The following is a 17,842-nucleotide window of genomic DNA, read 5'->3' on the forward strand; positions in this document are numbered from 1 at the left end:
CATACACAAAGAAAAGCTGCAATTTCAACATGTCCAAGCATCCTGTATCATAGCCATGCTAATAATGTTTATAATAAACCAAACCGTTTGTAAATCAGTCAAGATTTCAGCGAGTTAAGAGTATTTTTGTGCAGATCACTCACCTTACAACAGCTACCATAACGCGAATCAGAGTAACTGTTGACTGTAGCAAGATGGCGGCCAGTCAGCTACGCTGGAAAATCTCCCATGAGCCATCTAGTGTTTATATATATCTATGGTCAAACAGCTCTTTGAAATGGAATGGAACCACGGCAGACTTTCCAAAACTGGAATTGGACGGGTCCAGCCCCCGGCTCCAGCTCCCCCCCCAGAACTACACATGCTGGCTATTGTGTGTTTCGCAATATATGGCACGTCTCTTTATAAGACGTTTTCGTATTTCCCACAATTAGAAGTTGGCAGTATTAAACGTGTACACCCTGGAGGTTTAGGGGATACGAAACACAGTGGTATTATCAATTGTAAAACATATAATTAATAAATGGTGAAATAATATACCCACATGACACCTAAGGTCAGAAGAGCTTTATTTAACAGATGGTTTTATGTCCATATGTTCCAACCCCTCCTGTTGTTCATTGATAAGCCGGAAACATGCACTTGTCAAGCTTCAGAGGCAAATTTTGCAAATATGGCAGTAGCCATCGATCATCTTAAGATAAGATAAGATATACTTTATTGATCCCAAGTTGGGAAATGTTTTTGTTACAGCAGCATGTACTACTTTGTTCTACTCCCTACAATTCAGAGGTTAACCTGGTATTTGTACTCTACTACATTTATTTTTGTTACTTTGCAGATTCTGATTAATGATGTGAAATATAAACAACCCTTAAATCAGACTTTAGTTACACCTGAGTAAAATTCAGCCTTATCAGTTTGTCTGTTTTGCACATTACATTACATTACATTACATTACATTGCATTTAGCTGACGCTTTTATCCAAAGCGACTTACAATAAGTACATTCGACCAGGAAGACACAACCTTGAGGAAAACAGAATCATATAAGAACATCAGGTTTCAAAGAGCCAATCGTTTCAAGTGCTGCTCAACTGGCTAAGCCAGTCCTTTATTAGTATATAAGTGCTCTGTTAGCAGTTCTTTGTTAGTCATTCTATCGCTCGAAGTGGAGTCGAAAGAGATGAGTTTTCAGTCTGCGCCGGAAGGTGTGTAAGCTTTCTGCGGTCCTGATTTCAAGGATCCTCCTGTTCACATCCTCCTGTTAATATCTTTGGACGTCCTGCACTAAATTGTTTTATTGTAGAGATCACTACAGTATCTTCTTGATATTTTCCATTCTATATTTCTATCATTGACCCCTATTTTGTATGTAGGCTACTCTTAATATTTAAATGTTTTCATCAAATATAACTTATTCTACAACTAAATTCAATAACGTGCTTTAACCACTAGGAGGTGCGGTTTAGACCAGTGGTCTAGTTAATACAACATAATAATATCGTACATAATATGACTATAAACTTTATTGGGAAATTAAAACAGAACGTTAAAGGAAAATACAGTTTTAGTCTCTCGATGTGAAGCTTATGCATTGTACCATGAACTTGTATAGACCTGTAACAGTCAACTGCATGAGGAGTTGGAAAGGTAGTTCAGAAAATCAGTAATATCTTTAAAAACTACAAAAAAGTCCCTTTATATCAGCAGTGCACCTTTATGGTGTAAACACAGCCTATCTACTAATTGGATCAAATATAAAAGTCAGCCGAATTAGTGTTGATACTGCAAGGAGACGTATTGTGTGAAAAGAAATGGAAGATGTTGTTTAATTGTTGATATATATGTATGGTCCACGTCACGTATTCAGTTTTGGCGGCATCTCTTCCAGTTTGTCAAAAGGTCTTCTGATCAGGGCTCTATAAATATATATCTACGGCAGATCTGTAATATTTAATGCAGCCGAACCGTGTATTGCAATGCCGTTATGTGATGACTTTCAAAGAGAAAAGCAAGAGCACTCGGAATAAAGTTTTATTATTATTTTTTGAATGTTTTCCGATTTCATATCACATAAACACCATATCCCGACGTGCATTGCGGCGTGATTTTAGCCTATCAAAACCTCTGAAAACAGAAAGGTGTCTCAGAATCGAAAGAGAAAAACCTATGGGAAAAACACAAAAGCATTGAACAGAATTTAAACCAATTAATGTCGTATAATTAACTAGGATAAACTGATGTTTTTTAGTGGATGTGTAGTGCAGATATCACTGTTAAATCATTTGATCATTGGTTTTATTATGAAAACGGCCAGACCGGAAATACTGTTTTCAACCCGTAACTTTACATGGAAGCTTGCCGCATATACACGTTGTCTTGACGAAACCTCAAATCATCTTCGTAATATCTATCAAACTATAGATCCTACATATCGACTGGACGTGGATTCTAAAAGTACAATATATAGGCTACTTCTCGCTAGAAATCTAATCATAAAGCGTTTTAATGGCCAAACTATCCTACAATTTAGGATTTTACAGAGAGGGTTATTTGTGAATAAACAACCCTCTGTAACGTTTGCATTGAACGGGAGCACTAGAGGCCGACACTTTTAAAACGTAATTATAGGTCGTATGAAGCGCTTGAACAAACGACATATTTGGTCGTAATAAGGTTCTTAAACAATCGACCCATTTGGTCGTATGAGTTGGAGGACTTGTTGGCCATTACACATATTTAATTTAAATTTCTGTTAACACTAGAACCGCCAACAGCGTCAGCACCTACATAGATATAATTTTCAAATCATTTAATTTGTTCCTCTTCATCATTTCCTTATAAACTAAGTAGGACGATTTAAAACTCAGTTAATTGGGTTAATTTAGAAATGGCTTCAGTTTATCATCATAACAGATCAAAAAGTTCAGATTCATTTTACAATAAATCAAGGAATGATGCACTTCTACAAACAAAAACAACATAATTAAAACATTTAAGGGTCATTCCAGAATTGGAGGACAATTTAGACACCAACATTTTTGAAAAATGAACCTTTTATTTTATAATTGTTTTTTATGTATTTAGGAAAAATAGATAATAAACCATCAAAAAAAGTGATTTGCCCAGCTAGGCAGGCGGTGGACCCGTTCAAATCCAGTTTTGGACAGTCTGCCATGGTTCCATCCCATTTAAGTGCTGTTCGAGAATCTGCGTAACCCTCCTATCACGGGGTTTGTCAAACAGAGCACATGGTGTAGTCCAAACGATAGCTGTGGATTCTGGGTAGTGTAGTGTCTTCTGCCATCCTTTACTCCGAAAAAATATTTGTTTCTCCGAATCGAAGGGGAAAAATACAAAAGCATTGCACACAATTTAAACCAATCAATGTTGTGTAATTAACAAGGATAATCTGGTGTTTTTTAGTCGATGAGTAGTGCAGATATCACTGTAAAATCAATCGACAGTAAGAGGAATACTTACTTCCAGGTGTACAATTCTCCGTTATCCAATGAGAATGGACGCTCACATTGCCTTTAAGGGCAGCCGACATAAACAAATGCCGTGCTTCCATGAGCGTCCATAGAAGCATATGGACATCCCGGGAAGGTGAAAATGGACGCTAAGGGCCCCCCCCCTTGCGTTGAAAATGGACGCTAAGGCCCCCCCCCTTGCGTTGGAAAAAGCCGACACAGGGGACTTGACATAACGTCAACATAGGCCGACCTGGGCCGTGAGGATGTGTTGGTAAAGACATATGCACTCGAGTCTGACTCGAGTCAAGTCATGTGACTCGAGTCCCCACCTCTGCTTTTGACAACTTCTCTCCACATATCAAACATACCGGTACGCCAGCATCGTTTGCTGTGAAAGCTGATAACTCTGTCCACGCAGAATTAAATCCTCTTTATTTATTTATTCATATTCGCTCATCGAGCCGGGGGTCAGGTTATTCGCCTGCAGGAAAAGGCGCTGGTGCGGGACCGTAGCAGGATGTGATGCATATTTTAGTTGACCTAATTAAAACCGTTTTTTGAAATGTATGTGTCACAGTATCATCTCAAAATACAAGATAAGAACCATTTTCAACCATGCAACAAAATATAAATAGTCCTACAAATATTTTAATTTTATTTCCTTCTTATTTTTGTCTAAACTCAAGGGAGCCAGAGCAGAGGGCATAAAGAGCAGCATGCGGCTACGGAGCCGTGGGTTAGAGGTAAGATCTAAGACTTTCCCATTCTAATGTAAAAAAATAGATGCATAAATAGGTTTGGTCTCTGTTGGCAATTCTACGAGAACATGTTCAGCTACCACCTGTTGGATTTGGGCAAATATTTCTATCTTTGCCAATTTTGAGTCTCTAAATTAATTTGAACAACAGGTTTGTTTTGTGTACAATATGCATATATATGTATCTGATGCTAGATCTAATTTAGATTGATCCCTCGCCTCTGATCAAATCATAATGCATCTGCTGTGTGACACATGCAAAGCTCCCACCTGAGCAAACATTTGTAATGGTAAGTTCATTTATTTAAAATATGAATGTGATTATATAACATTAGAAACTGCTTCACACAGCAAATCAGCTCCAAAATTAGATAATGAATTCATTTTGTATATATTACCAAAGTCTCACGTGTATCTAATTTCATTTCAATGCTTTATTTTTATCTTTATTTTTAGCCAACACAGCTAAATTGAAATGTTTTGACCTAAAGTAACCTGGCTCTTTTACATCATCTCTTTTTGCTCTCCTCTCAGGTTCAGGTTCAGGTTATTTATTTGTACCCGTAGGTAGATTCTGTTTGCAGAGAAAAAGACAAGGGTTCCATCCTGACAGTAAAAACAAACACAAACAACAGACACATCTCTAATAAAGGACTAGTAAAAGTACAAGTATACCCTGCTCAACCAAATCTCAAAATATTTAAAAAACATTTTAAGAAGGAAAACACTAGTACAAACATGGACATTCAAAATTCACAATTAAATAAATAAATAAAAATAGGCATCGTGACGCTCCTATGATGTGTTAATTTGTGCAACAGCTGCTGGGATAAAACTGTTTTTATACCGCTTCATTCTACTCCTTGGGACAAGTAACCTCCGGCCCGAAGGAAGAAGCTTGAATTCTGAGTGCAGAGGGTGGGAGTCATCGTCTAATATGGAGCTGGATAACCGCTGTAACTGCCTGAGGTACAGCGTCTCCAGGTTTAGCTGTGGCTCACCAATCAGCCTGCTGGACCACTTTATGATCTGACTCAGAGAGTTTCTGCTCTTCAAAGTCAGGTTACCAAACCATGACATTAGTGACAAAGACAGAATTGACTCGATAAAAGCATGATAAAACATAATCATCATGGTTTTGTCAATGTTAAAATAGGACAGTTTCCTAAGACAATACAAACGCTGGTGCCCCCTTTTGCACACAGCTTCACAGTTTGGATCAGAGCTCAATTGCACAAATTCTACTTTCTGATTCTGGATTGTTAAGACTTCATGTCCTCTGTAAGAGTTATAATGGAAATTGATGACATTTGTGATGTCTGTGTAGAAATAAGCAGTGAGTCATCCGACCCACCAGCTCAACCTGCCCATGTTCAGCTCTTACAGCAGCCATTTGACAAACTGGACTTCATTTTCAATAGAAAAACACATTTGTCCCTATTTATGCTTAGAACACAATTTGTTTTGTATTATTTATTTTATTATTTATTTACTATACCCACCCTTTCAAACTATTCAATTATATACAAATAGAGGCTGCCCTTACATTATTAATTACAATTACAATCAGAGGTGTTTATAATTACCACTTACTTAATAATTGGTAGCATAAACACAAGTTTTGAAGTTGATTACTCAAAAGATCAAGTTGTTCCGACGAGTTTTACCGTATGATTTAAAAGGAATTTTAAGTTGTATGTACTTAATTACCATCATTGTGAACACACGTTTTTAAGTTGACAACCATTTATAAATTAAGTTGCTGCAAATATATTGTATTCAATAGTTTTTTTTCTTAGCTTTTTCATGTTTGTGCCTTTAAAGAAATAAATTAATTGATTCCACAACAAAAATATTAGGCAATTCACTTTTTATTTTGAACTGCAGTTGTTTATTTCAATACATGATGCTTCAATGAGGAGAGAATTCATTTTGTTTGAACATTTATTGACACATGCCATATGATAAGGTGCATGAACACCTGAAATCACAGCTGACTGCAGGAGAACCATTTTATAGTTTGGCTGCAGCACGTTGATTGGCTGCTGGAGAATGAGGTGAAATGTAATAGGTTAAAGAGAACGCCTGTGATGAGCTGATTATATGCAGCTGCGGAGTGAATGTACATACACCCATTCTTCCTGAAAGAACTTGCGCTGAGCTTCATTTAAATCTTGAAAAAAAAGATAAATAACAAATTTAAATTTCCCCACAAATAATAAATAAACACATGTAATATGGCTAATATTACCATGGGACATGGGGACACAGCAAATAAATGCTGCCATCACAACGAAGTTAGAGGCCTTTGCATATTTAAAACCAGTGCCAAATATGTAAAATCTGTAAAGTCTTTGTAAAGCTACAGAAACAAACTCTCAATGGCCACCAATCTGCAGATCACACACATACATTTGACAAAAGATGTAACAAAGATGTTTACACTGCCGACAGTCATTATTTCAAACAGTATGAACACATTTAACGCAGAATGCTTGCTCATTCATTTGTTTCCCTCGACCACGATGGTTGCCATCGTATGGTCAGATCCTGGGTGGACCGGTCACTGATGAAGGCGATATTCATGTCCTTTTGAAGCACATTAAATAATAGGTTAGCGCATCAGAGATAATGAATTAGGTAATTGCATACTTTTTAAACTGTCACTCTTAGTGAATTCAGAGCCATTATTACCAGCTGCTAAAGCAACGCTGGTATTGTTTTCACCTATTGAGTCTGCATGTGTGTGTCGTCATGGCAATGTGGTCCTGAAGACACACAGAGGTGGTTTTGAGTACTTTGCCCAGTATTTAAATGCATGTGGACAGATTTTGTCAATCACAACCGTGCAAGTTTTAGTGTATCTTCTCATCTTTTTTGCAGGTTCCATACAATACTTGAACTGGTTAAGAAGAGCAGAAGCCACTTTTCAAATTGTACACAATCCTTTTCCCATGCCATTGCTGTCAACACCTATCCATGCTGAACGTTGCTAAGATATTATTGATTGGGGTGTGGCCAAAAGTGCAATATGCTTCAAAATGTAACTGACAGAGAGCAGTGCTTTTGTCCCGTGGATTTGATGTTATTTCAAGATTTTTAATTACGTCGCTAAACTCCTTGAAAAGGTCCTCTTCCTTTTCTCCAAGGTACACGACAAGGCAGCGGATGGCTATAGTTCTCTGCACACTTCATTTGTATTGTGCTATTTTTGAAAAAGGAAAAAAAGAGAAATGACCTAAATGAATATATTCTGAACTGCCAACAACTTGCATTTCAATGACAACTCTAAATAACGATCCTACCTCAAGAAGCATGTCCTTGATCTGCTTCACGAGATTCATTTTTAATAAAAAGCGATATCACAATAGTAACCAAAGTATTTTTAACAAGTCAATTAACGCAGAAATCAGAGTTCAAATTACACACAATATTAAGTTGATGTAATTACCAACATTATTACGTCAACACAACTTATAAATTAATGTTTGCAACTTAAAATGTTTATCTAAATCAATTAACTCACATTTTTATCTTGCAACCATGCTTTTAATTAAGTGGAAGTGAAAGGTCGCCTGAATTCGTTTTTAGAGTGTACGATGTGAGGGTCTAAGGACAGAGGGTGTCGTATTGTCATACTGATATTCTGTACAAACTGTGAAGTCCACTGAGACAAATGTAACATTTGTGATATTGGGCTATATAAATAAACATTGATTGATTGATTGATTGATTGATTGATTGATTGATTGATTGATTGATTGATTGATTGATTGATTGATTGATTGATTGATAGATAGATAGATAGATAGATAGATAGATAGATAGATAGATAGATAGATAGATAGATAGATAGATAGATAGATAGATAGATAGATAGATAGATAGATAGATACTCTTCACAGAAGAAAGAGCCTTCTGCACAGTGTGTCCATGCACTGAATGTGAAATCATCCATGTTTTGTTCTTTGAGACCTTTGCAATAAAAATCTTAGTTTGCCTATCTACCATATTAACCTACCTGCTAACCACTTCACCTTCATATCATGGCACATACATTTGTTACCGGTGGATATATACACTTTTATCTACTGAAGACATACGCAAAGCTGAGCTATTAATGTTTCATATAAGCTGATGCAATATCACACCTTGTTCTATCCTGAAGGCAAATCAAAAATGTAATACAACTGAGCCATTGACTTTATTCTTTCCTTGTTGAAAATAAATCCCAGTAGCTGAGTGTGTGAAGATATGTCGGATGAGGCAGTGAAGGCACCACCAGGATACCCTTAAACTATCACTTGAAACTGGAAGTAGTCTGAGCCGGTTAGTCATTGACCTCCATGCAATGTAGAGCACAGCTCCAACATACATCTGCATTTCATCTTGGGAGCTACACCAAGTGTTGGAGGACATGCTAAGCTGCTTAGCTGGGTATTTGATTTGCCTCAGCCTTGCACCGTGCTCTGCAAAAAGTAATGCTTGCTAAGAAAAAACCTAGTAATCTGCCTTTTTTTACTCAAGACTACTGCATTCTCAAGCACACAGCACATTGAGTTTTACATACTGTAAAATGATTGTGTGCAAGAAAGTACTTGGCAACGAGATTGTCATAGTCTGCTCCATCATTCACCAGTAGTTTTCCATTCATCTGTCTCACCTGTTTTCCACACCCACTCGTTAGCTCACTCTCTTTCTCTTCTGCACCCATTAGCTTCTGCCAGTATTTAAACCCGCACCTTACACACACTCTTTGCCAGATTGTACTTTGCCTCATGCTTGTCTTTCCCGCGTTTTATACTAGATTGCCTACCCGGTTCCGACCCTGCCTGTCCTCGATCTGCCTGCTCTGCCTGTTCCCTGATCCTGCCTGTCCCTCGACTATTCTGCCTGGCCTGTTATCCGACCCTGCCTGTATCCACGCTGACCGCCTCGCTTACTCCCTGACTCTCTGCCTGTCCCTGACTCACCTTCTGCCCGCTGTCCTCCGGTGCGTTAAACTGCTCGGTTGGTATTCCTCAGATCCAGTGGAATCTCCAATAAAGTTTATTACCAATTCTCCTTGGTTTCTCGAGTGCTGCATTTGGGTTCTCCTTAAGGTTGTGACAGAGATACTGACAAAGTGCAATGTACCTATTCCAGCCACTTTGAAATAAGTACCTATATAACAGAATGTGGTGGTCGTGCTGCAGAGACATAGATGCTATTTTAATGGAATACAAATGGATCTCCTCAGCGGGGAAGTGAATGTGGTAATATGGGTAAACAGGATCAAATGCAATAAAACAATTCTGCTTTATGATTACAGCTGAGGTGTAAATTGCCCTTTGGTCGTAAATGTGCTATACAAACATAGCGACACTTCATTCAGTGTAGGTAGGTTTAGTATGTCACAGTGTTATTAGCCCTAACTGTCATGAATAGCAGATTAGGTTGTGGACTGTCAAAAAACTCTGAGTCAATATCCTAAGCACATTTGTAATACCACAAGCACATTTACAAGCTTCTCCTACACACTTACAATCAAACACATATTTTCCTCTAACAAAAAGGTGTTTAAGTCCTTTTCACCCCTCAGTGAAGTGAATCCAAAAGCTACCGCTTGCTTATTCTCTCCTCCTCTCTCAATCAGCAATTTTTCCCTTTGATCTTTTATTCATATGATTAAGTCTGTGTATCACCAGACTGCTCATTCTACATTTCAGTATATGATGAGACCATCTTTGAAGTTGGGTATGCTGCAGTGGAATCGCTTTAGCGAACAACTGTTGTTTATTTCCACCATTTATTGTTGGAGTTGAAACACTTTCCATCTGGTTAATTATCACATTTAAATGGTTTGACCTTAAGTGTAAATACACACAAACAGTTCCCCGAGTTTTGTTTGTGTAGTATTCTCTGAAATGTAATCTTGAATGATATAAATACTGAAACGATTCAATAAAGTCAGACTGAAGCACTCCTTTGTGATGAGTCAATCCTCACAGTGAACACAGAGCTAAATCCCAGATCGAATGCACGCTGAAGGCTCTTTGAGCATGTTTTCTCTCACTGATTGTGCTGTTATGTTAAATGTTTGTTGTTTGTGTTTCATGTATTGTGTCTGGATACTTGTCTGTTGATGTTGGACATGGAGCTGCTGTGACGCAAGTCAAATTTCAGACTTAATCTGACAAATAAAGTAATATCGTATCGTAAACACTTCCAAGCTTCCCGGCTCATATATTAAATATGGCTCTTTTCACCCAAAATCTCTCTATTTATTCACTTTACATGTTCTTTGTTGTACTGGCTGCTCTGCACCTCAACACCTTTTTTTCACTTGGTTATTTTAATGCGTTACCCTCCTCTCCTTGATCCCCTTTCTTCAGTGCAAGCCTCCTCTATTCATTGTCCTCCTGCCCTCCTGTTTGTCCTTCCCTGTCTTTCTATCACTCACATCAGTTTTCTGAATCTCACCTTTATTTTTTCCACAATCCGTCAATCAATACCTTTAATACTTTCTGTCTCTCAACTCCTTGTTTTCCCCTTCCCCTTTCACCCTGCTGCCTCCTTTTAAGGTTGTTGAATGTCAGATTTGTTAGCAAACCACATGAGGAGGCACAGGCAGCGGGATCTAAAAGAAACCTAACCTAATGAGCAAAAGACAGCCGGTGCGGTGAACATGCAGTAATAGGGCCGAGGTGGTGAGCATTAGGGAAAGATGAGAGAGGTGAAACACTCAAAGTGTATGTATTCATGTCTAAGCAATAGGTCATGTGTGGGAGAGACGAAACCCTCTGTGATTCATATTTTATTATGCTTTCCTCAGACTGAAACATGGATGTGAAATGGTTTGATGTTTTCGATGTCACTTTTTATCTATTTCTTTGTATTGAACAATTTTTTTCATGACTAGCTCAGAGTGTTTCCCCGAGGTAAAGTGCTACAACGCGCCGGCGATGATTTTACCAGGCACGCCAGTGAAAATGCCAATGCATATTTTTGTCAGTACAGGATAAGGTGAGAAGGTGCACTTTTATGTAATTGTAAAATCTATGTTATGTCTCGCAATTGATTCTGGTAAAATGGAAAGGAAGAGTTCTAAATGTTTCTCTATTTTTAAATCCGTATTCACTGATGGGCCATCACCTTCGAGCATAGGAATGGACCAACGATAATCCACATTAGCCTGGTGGCTAAATGAATTATTTTGTATACAACTGTATCTAACTCAATTGTGTTGTGTACACACATGCATGAAGACAAGAATACAATAGTAATCATTGCACACATTGTCTACCCTAACCACCCCCCACTGTGTTACTCACATGCAAAGATATCTGGGTGCTGAAGGAAGCAGACTGAGAGCAGCAGAACCCAGCAGTGGATTAGCAGCAGTGTGAGGGAGGCAGGATCCAGACACATTCCTCTTGGAAGTCAAGCCAGCTAATCCGACCCCAGTGCTATCAACCCCCTACCAGCTGCACTTTGCCCCTGCAAACAAACAGACAGACAAACAAACAAAATATGACCCAGCCAGCCTTGAAGATTTCGACTTAGATGTAATCCGAAGTAAGGCATACATCTTTATTAAACAGGCCTACATGCAAGGAAAAGATAACCCTGATGTTATATTCCAACCTTATGCATACGCGCACATTGCATATCCCTGAAGTAGTCTGGCACTTTTATTCACACATGGCATGCAGCACACAAATACAGTTTGCATACAGGCATTCACAGACACCTGTCCAACCCCCCACAAGCCCCCCTCTGGGAAAACAGAAGACCCTTGGCCCATGTGTGACACGAAAACCTTCCCAGGCGTCAGTTCTCATACATGGCCACTGCTAATCAGAACATGCTGCCCAGATTCACAGCGACAACAACCTGAGTCCCTGAGGGGAAACAGAGCTGGTGCAGTCACTGTGGCAGTTTGATGATCTGGCTGGTTAGTTGATGTGTGCTGTCCTTTTCTTCATGAAAGGCCAACACATAACATTACATTCAACACATACATTTCCTTTCAGTATGAGCTAAAGCATGCTTATGTTTGTGCAAAGATGCATCCATATGCATGGAATGCTCAACCGTCCTTGTACACATGTATGAATGCGCTAGAGCAGGGGTCGGCAACCCCTGGCACGCGGCACCGTAACCAGTGGCACGCGGCACCGTAACCAGTGGCACGCGGAACCGTAACCAGTGGCACACTAGGAATAAGTGTGCAAAATATTAAAATTGTATTTTCAGATCCTGAACGAGACCGCCGACAGAGCGCGTCTCCTCGTTACCTGCAGAAGGAAGCCATGCACGCAACGCAGCCCCGCTCTCTTTAACTCCAGTCGACTTGCTGCTGCTTTCCTCCGTGGTGAAACGATCAGGGGTCTAGTGCTGCCGGAACGCCGCTCCGGCATTTCACAAATTGCAGTAGGCTACCCATAAGTTACAGCTGTGTCTTTAGTGGCGATCTGCTCATCTCTCATCGAAAATAATATGCTACACAGGGGCGGACTGGCCATCTGTGTGTTCTGGAGAATCACAGAACGGACGGTCATCATTATTATTATGCCGTTTAAACCCATTATTTATATTTGTTTAAACCGCATCATGTAAGTTGTGCTGACAGGTGAAAGAGATCCACACACTGCGAGGCTCCCACTGCCCTCCTGTTGACAGTTCCAACACATCCTCACTCCCAGGTCGGCCTATGTTGACGTTATGTCAAGTCCCCTGCCGGCTTTTTCCAACGCAAGGGGGGGGGCCTTAGCGTCCATTTTCAACGCAAGGGGGGGGCCCTTAGCGTCCATTTTCAGCTTTCCGGGATGTCCATGTGCTTCTATGGACGCTCATGGAAGCACGGCATTCGTTTGTGTCAACTGCCCTTAAAGGCAATGAAGACACTACACTACCCAGAATCCCCAGCTATCGTTTGGACACCATGTGCTCTGTTTGACAAACCCCGTGATAGTCCTCAAGCTCTGTGATTGGAGAGTGTGCTCCGAGGGTTACCGAGCCTCGAACAACACTTGAAATGGGATGGAACCACGGCAGACTGTTCAAAACTGGATTTGAACGGGTCCACCGCGTCCCCCCCCTCCCCCACCGCGTCCCCAGAACTACACATGCTGGCTATTCTGTTTCGCAACATGTTCTCTATGGCACGTCTCTACTGGGAGTTGTAGTTTTAAAAGACGTTTTCGTATTTCCCATAATAAGAAGTTGCCAGTATTAAACTGTGTACATCCCTGGAGGTTTAGGGGACAGGAAACACTCACATTTAAAACATATAATTAATAAATGGGTGAAAATTGCTGGTGCCCATAATGGGCAGTATTAATATATATACCCACACGCCAGCTAAGGTCAGAAGAGCTTTATTTAACAGCTGGACTTATGTTTGTGACCCCTCCTGTTGTTAATTGATAACATTACATTACATTACATTAATTGATAAGCCTGAAACATGCACTTGTCAAGGTTCAGAGGCACATTTTGCAAATATGGCAGTAGCCATCGATCAGCTTAAGATAAGATATACTTTATTGATCCCAAGTTGGAACATTTGCGTTACATCAGCATGTGTAACAGTTAAATATGCAGTGGTGTTTATTTGAAAATCATTTAGTATAATCACACAAATTCTGTGTTTTATATTTAACAATTCTGTGTTCTTTATTTATTGATTGTTCAATACCTGACAAGGCCGGAGATGAAATATCTGCATACATCATAAGAGTATAATACATTATGTATAATATCAGTTAAAATAAGTGCTTCAACATAGTTAACATTGCTGGAGGTATGCACAAATATTGATAGATGTCTTGTAATGCACTGTTGAGGAACCTGCGACCCAAGTTTTTCATTCAGTGCAGAACTACACCATAGTTGTGTTAGGCCTATATGATATGTCAATAAACCTTAGAACATCTTGAAATCTTGAACGGGATGTGCAAAATAGTCATTATATACAGTCTTTAATTAACTATTAGTAGAGAATAACGAGTAATGAATATACTTTATAGGGATCGTATTAATATCTAATAATAAAAATAATGAAATTCAATAACATGCTTTAACCACCAGGTGTCTCTTTATATCATCTGTGCACCTTTATGGTGTAAATACAGCCTATCTACCAATTGGATCAAATATAAAAGTGAGCCGAATTAGTGTTGATACGGCAAGGAGACGTATTGTGTGAAAAGAAATGTAAGATGTTGTTTAATGGCTGATATATTTATGATCCACGTCACGTTTTCAGTTCCTCATGTTTGTCTTCTCATCAGGGCTATAAATACAGAACTACGGCAGATATGTAATATTTAATGCAGCCGAACCGTGTACTACAATGCCGTTATGTGATGACTTTCAAAGAGAAAAGCAAGCACACTCGGAATAAGGTATTATTTTATTTTTTTTAAATATTTTCGGTCTGTTTCCGGTATTTGTTAATGACGATGTGCTGTGAGATGTGAGACTGGAATTGCACAAGGGGAAATAACGTATCTTTAGATGCGGATTTTGTTAAACTAATATGTTTGCGCTGTGGACCAACACTATACATTGACGGGGAAGGGGGTAGCAATACAGATAACACCATTAAACAGTTACACAACATAACATAAATAATATCGATAGCAGCGTCCCTAGCAACCACCTTGGTAACAATGAAAACGTTGGACGCAATTTCCTGAAGTAATCTTCGTAATAACTAGCAAACTAAAGATCATGTACATCCACTGCACACATAATCTGAAATAACAACTCATATTTCTCGCATCAAATGACATCAAAACGCATTTTAATGGCCAAACTAACTTTAAAATAGGCATTTTACACCCAGAATAAAACGAAGTTCGGCCATGTTTTCTTTTTCTGCAGGGAGAAATGATAGCTGGGGATTCTGGGTAGTGTAGTGTCTTCTGCCACCCTTTACTCCGAAAAAAGATTTGTTTCTCCGAATCGAAGGGGAAAAATACAAAAGCATTGCACACAATTTAAACCAATCAATGTTGTGTAATTAACAAGGATAATCTGGTGTTTTTTAGTCGATGAGTAGTGCAGATATCACTGTAAAATCAATCGTCAGTAAGGGGAATATTTACTTCCGGGTGTACAATTCTCCGCTATCCAATGAGAATGGACGCTCACATTGCCTTTAAGGGCAGTGGACACAAACGAATGCCGTGCTTCCATGAGCGTCCATAGAAGCACATGGACATCCCGGAAAGCTGAAAATGGACGCTAAGGCCCCCCCCCTTGCGTTGAAAATGGACGCTAAGGCCCCCCCCCTTGCGTTGAAAATGGACGCTAAGGCCCCCCCCCCCTTGCGTTGGAAAAAGCCGGCAGGGGACTTGACATAACGTCAATATAGGCCGACCTGGGAGTGAGGATGTGTTGACAGTTCACGAGCGCCCCCCCCCCCCCCCACCGTTGACAGTTCCCGATCGTCGGCACACTGATCACAATTTTGTTTTACAATGGCACTTCATATCAAAAAGGTTGCCGACCCCTGCGCTAGAGTATACATGTTAAATGTAGCATGTATGAACTGTTAAATATACTTGGACACACACGCAGAGATGCACAGAAGAACAACAGGAGGGTCAAGGAAGAGGCAGTGTAATTGCTCATCAAGCAGCAAGCGAGAGCTGGGGAGAGGCATCAATACGACTGTAGCCCTCTCTCCTGGGCCCACCTGTCGATTACACTGGTAAAGACAAGCTGCCTCGTGCCTCAATCCATTCCCAGCGGCCTCCACTGGGCCTGTCGTCACCTGAAGAATTCTGATGCCAGGAGGGAATAAGGGACCTTCCACTCCTCACTGACAGATACACAGTGGTTTGCCTCTGCTGCATAAACCATTCAGATAAACAACTCTATAGAGAAATGGAGCAAGAATACAAATCTATCACTCATGTGGTAGCAATTCAGTTTGTAAGGATAGAATGAGATAGATTAATATCAAGCTGTCCGCGGAAACATCTCAAATAAGACTTTCACAAAGCGCTACATTACATTGCATTGAGCTGGCAGAGACACAATAAATACAGAATAAGACGTTATTCACAAAATAAAAGCCAATAACTTGCTACAGTTATTTACAGCACAAAACATCTAAAATAAATCAGCTAAATTATGTTTTTGGAAAATTTGACCAAAGGACAACAATCCCATTGCCCTCTGCTGCCTTAAAATTAGACGAGATTAGAGCATTATCAAGCTGTTTTCTCTCACTTATCCTCCCATGGGAGAGCAGGGGTAGGTATGGTTTAACCTGCCTAGCAAACTAACCTTGGACACAGAACAGAAATATCCAAAAACATGCTGATAATCCGGGCAGCAGATTTGCACTTTGCAAGTGGCTGCAGTTACAAGCACATGCTCATGTTTAGGGTTTAAGGCTCTGGTTTCAGCACCATAGACAGCTCTCATGCCGTCCGAGGTATTGAGAAGTGCTTTTCGGCTCCTGTCAGATACAAACAGAAGCTTAGGGCACATTTATTATTTCTCCCTATGAACCCTGCTGACTTCACACTTATACATCTTTCCAATAGTAGGGCACAGGATATTGATTTCAATGGAGGTCGGTGCAGCGACAATTATTAATGTGCTATATTCTAGATCAATGCACAACATTGATTTAAAGCTCACTTGATATCCAAGCTCTTTCCAAATATGCTGTTCTCAGAAAGCAGATGTAGATTAAATAGGAATCTAAAGATAAAGTTAATAGACATGATGATGAAGCAAAACCTTAGAGATTATACCAACTTTACTTCAAGAAACCCTATCTGAATTGTTTTATAGACCGAATTATGTTCATTCTAAGTGCAATCACGGCCTCTCACTTCTCTGCAACCCTTTTTCCTCTCCGTTTCAAAGTAGAGGTCGGTGACTCTTCCAAAGCTAGATGGCAGAAGAGCCCCACTGCAGCTGAGCCGCGCTTTGCGCCGTCATCATCACATTTTTGCATTGCAAATTGCCCAGTCCCATCACTCCCAATAACGGCTCCGCTCGATCTCCAAAATGAAAATCAGAGTTATGGTGGGATTGCATACCAGGCGATTTCCTTTCATCAGCTTTCTGGATGGGGGTGCTGCCTGTCTGATTCTCACCTCACACCCCCAGCCCCTCTCCTTTCACATACACATACACCACATGCTGTCATTAACAGAGTTCATTTCTCTCTCAGGATTTACATCCTTCCCGTAAACACGTGCCTCCTCCTCCCTTGCCACCCACACTTCACTGTTACCACTTTATGATTTGTTAGCCACACATCAACCACACCATACTTACACAGGACGTTCTCTCTCTCCCTCCCTGTGTCTCTCAATACCCCAGCACCCCTCCCCACCACATTTTCTCTCTCACTGTGCGAGCTTCAATTGCCGATCGATGAAGGGAGCAGCCAAACTGTATACTCCTCTCCGTCCTCAGCCCGGTTTTAGGGAATCAAAGGGAAATATGTTTAACATCAGTTGCGAGAGCGCACCGCCAGAGATGCTCACACTTGATGCCCCTCTCAGCAGAGATGGTTGAGCCCTCGTCCAGGTTGCTGTGGTCCTATCCTAAAATTCAGTCTTGCTCACTTCTCTCCTATCAGCTGACA

The sequence above is a fragment of the Pseudochaenichthys georgianus genome, chromosome 16 (genome assembly GCF_902827115.2).
Source record: "Pseudochaenichthys georgianus chromosome 16, fPseGeo1.2, whole genome shotgun sequence".
Classification (NCBI taxonomy): Eukaryota; Metazoa; Chordata; class Actinopteri; order Perciformes; family Channichthyidae; genus Pseudochaenichthys; species Pseudochaenichthys georgianus.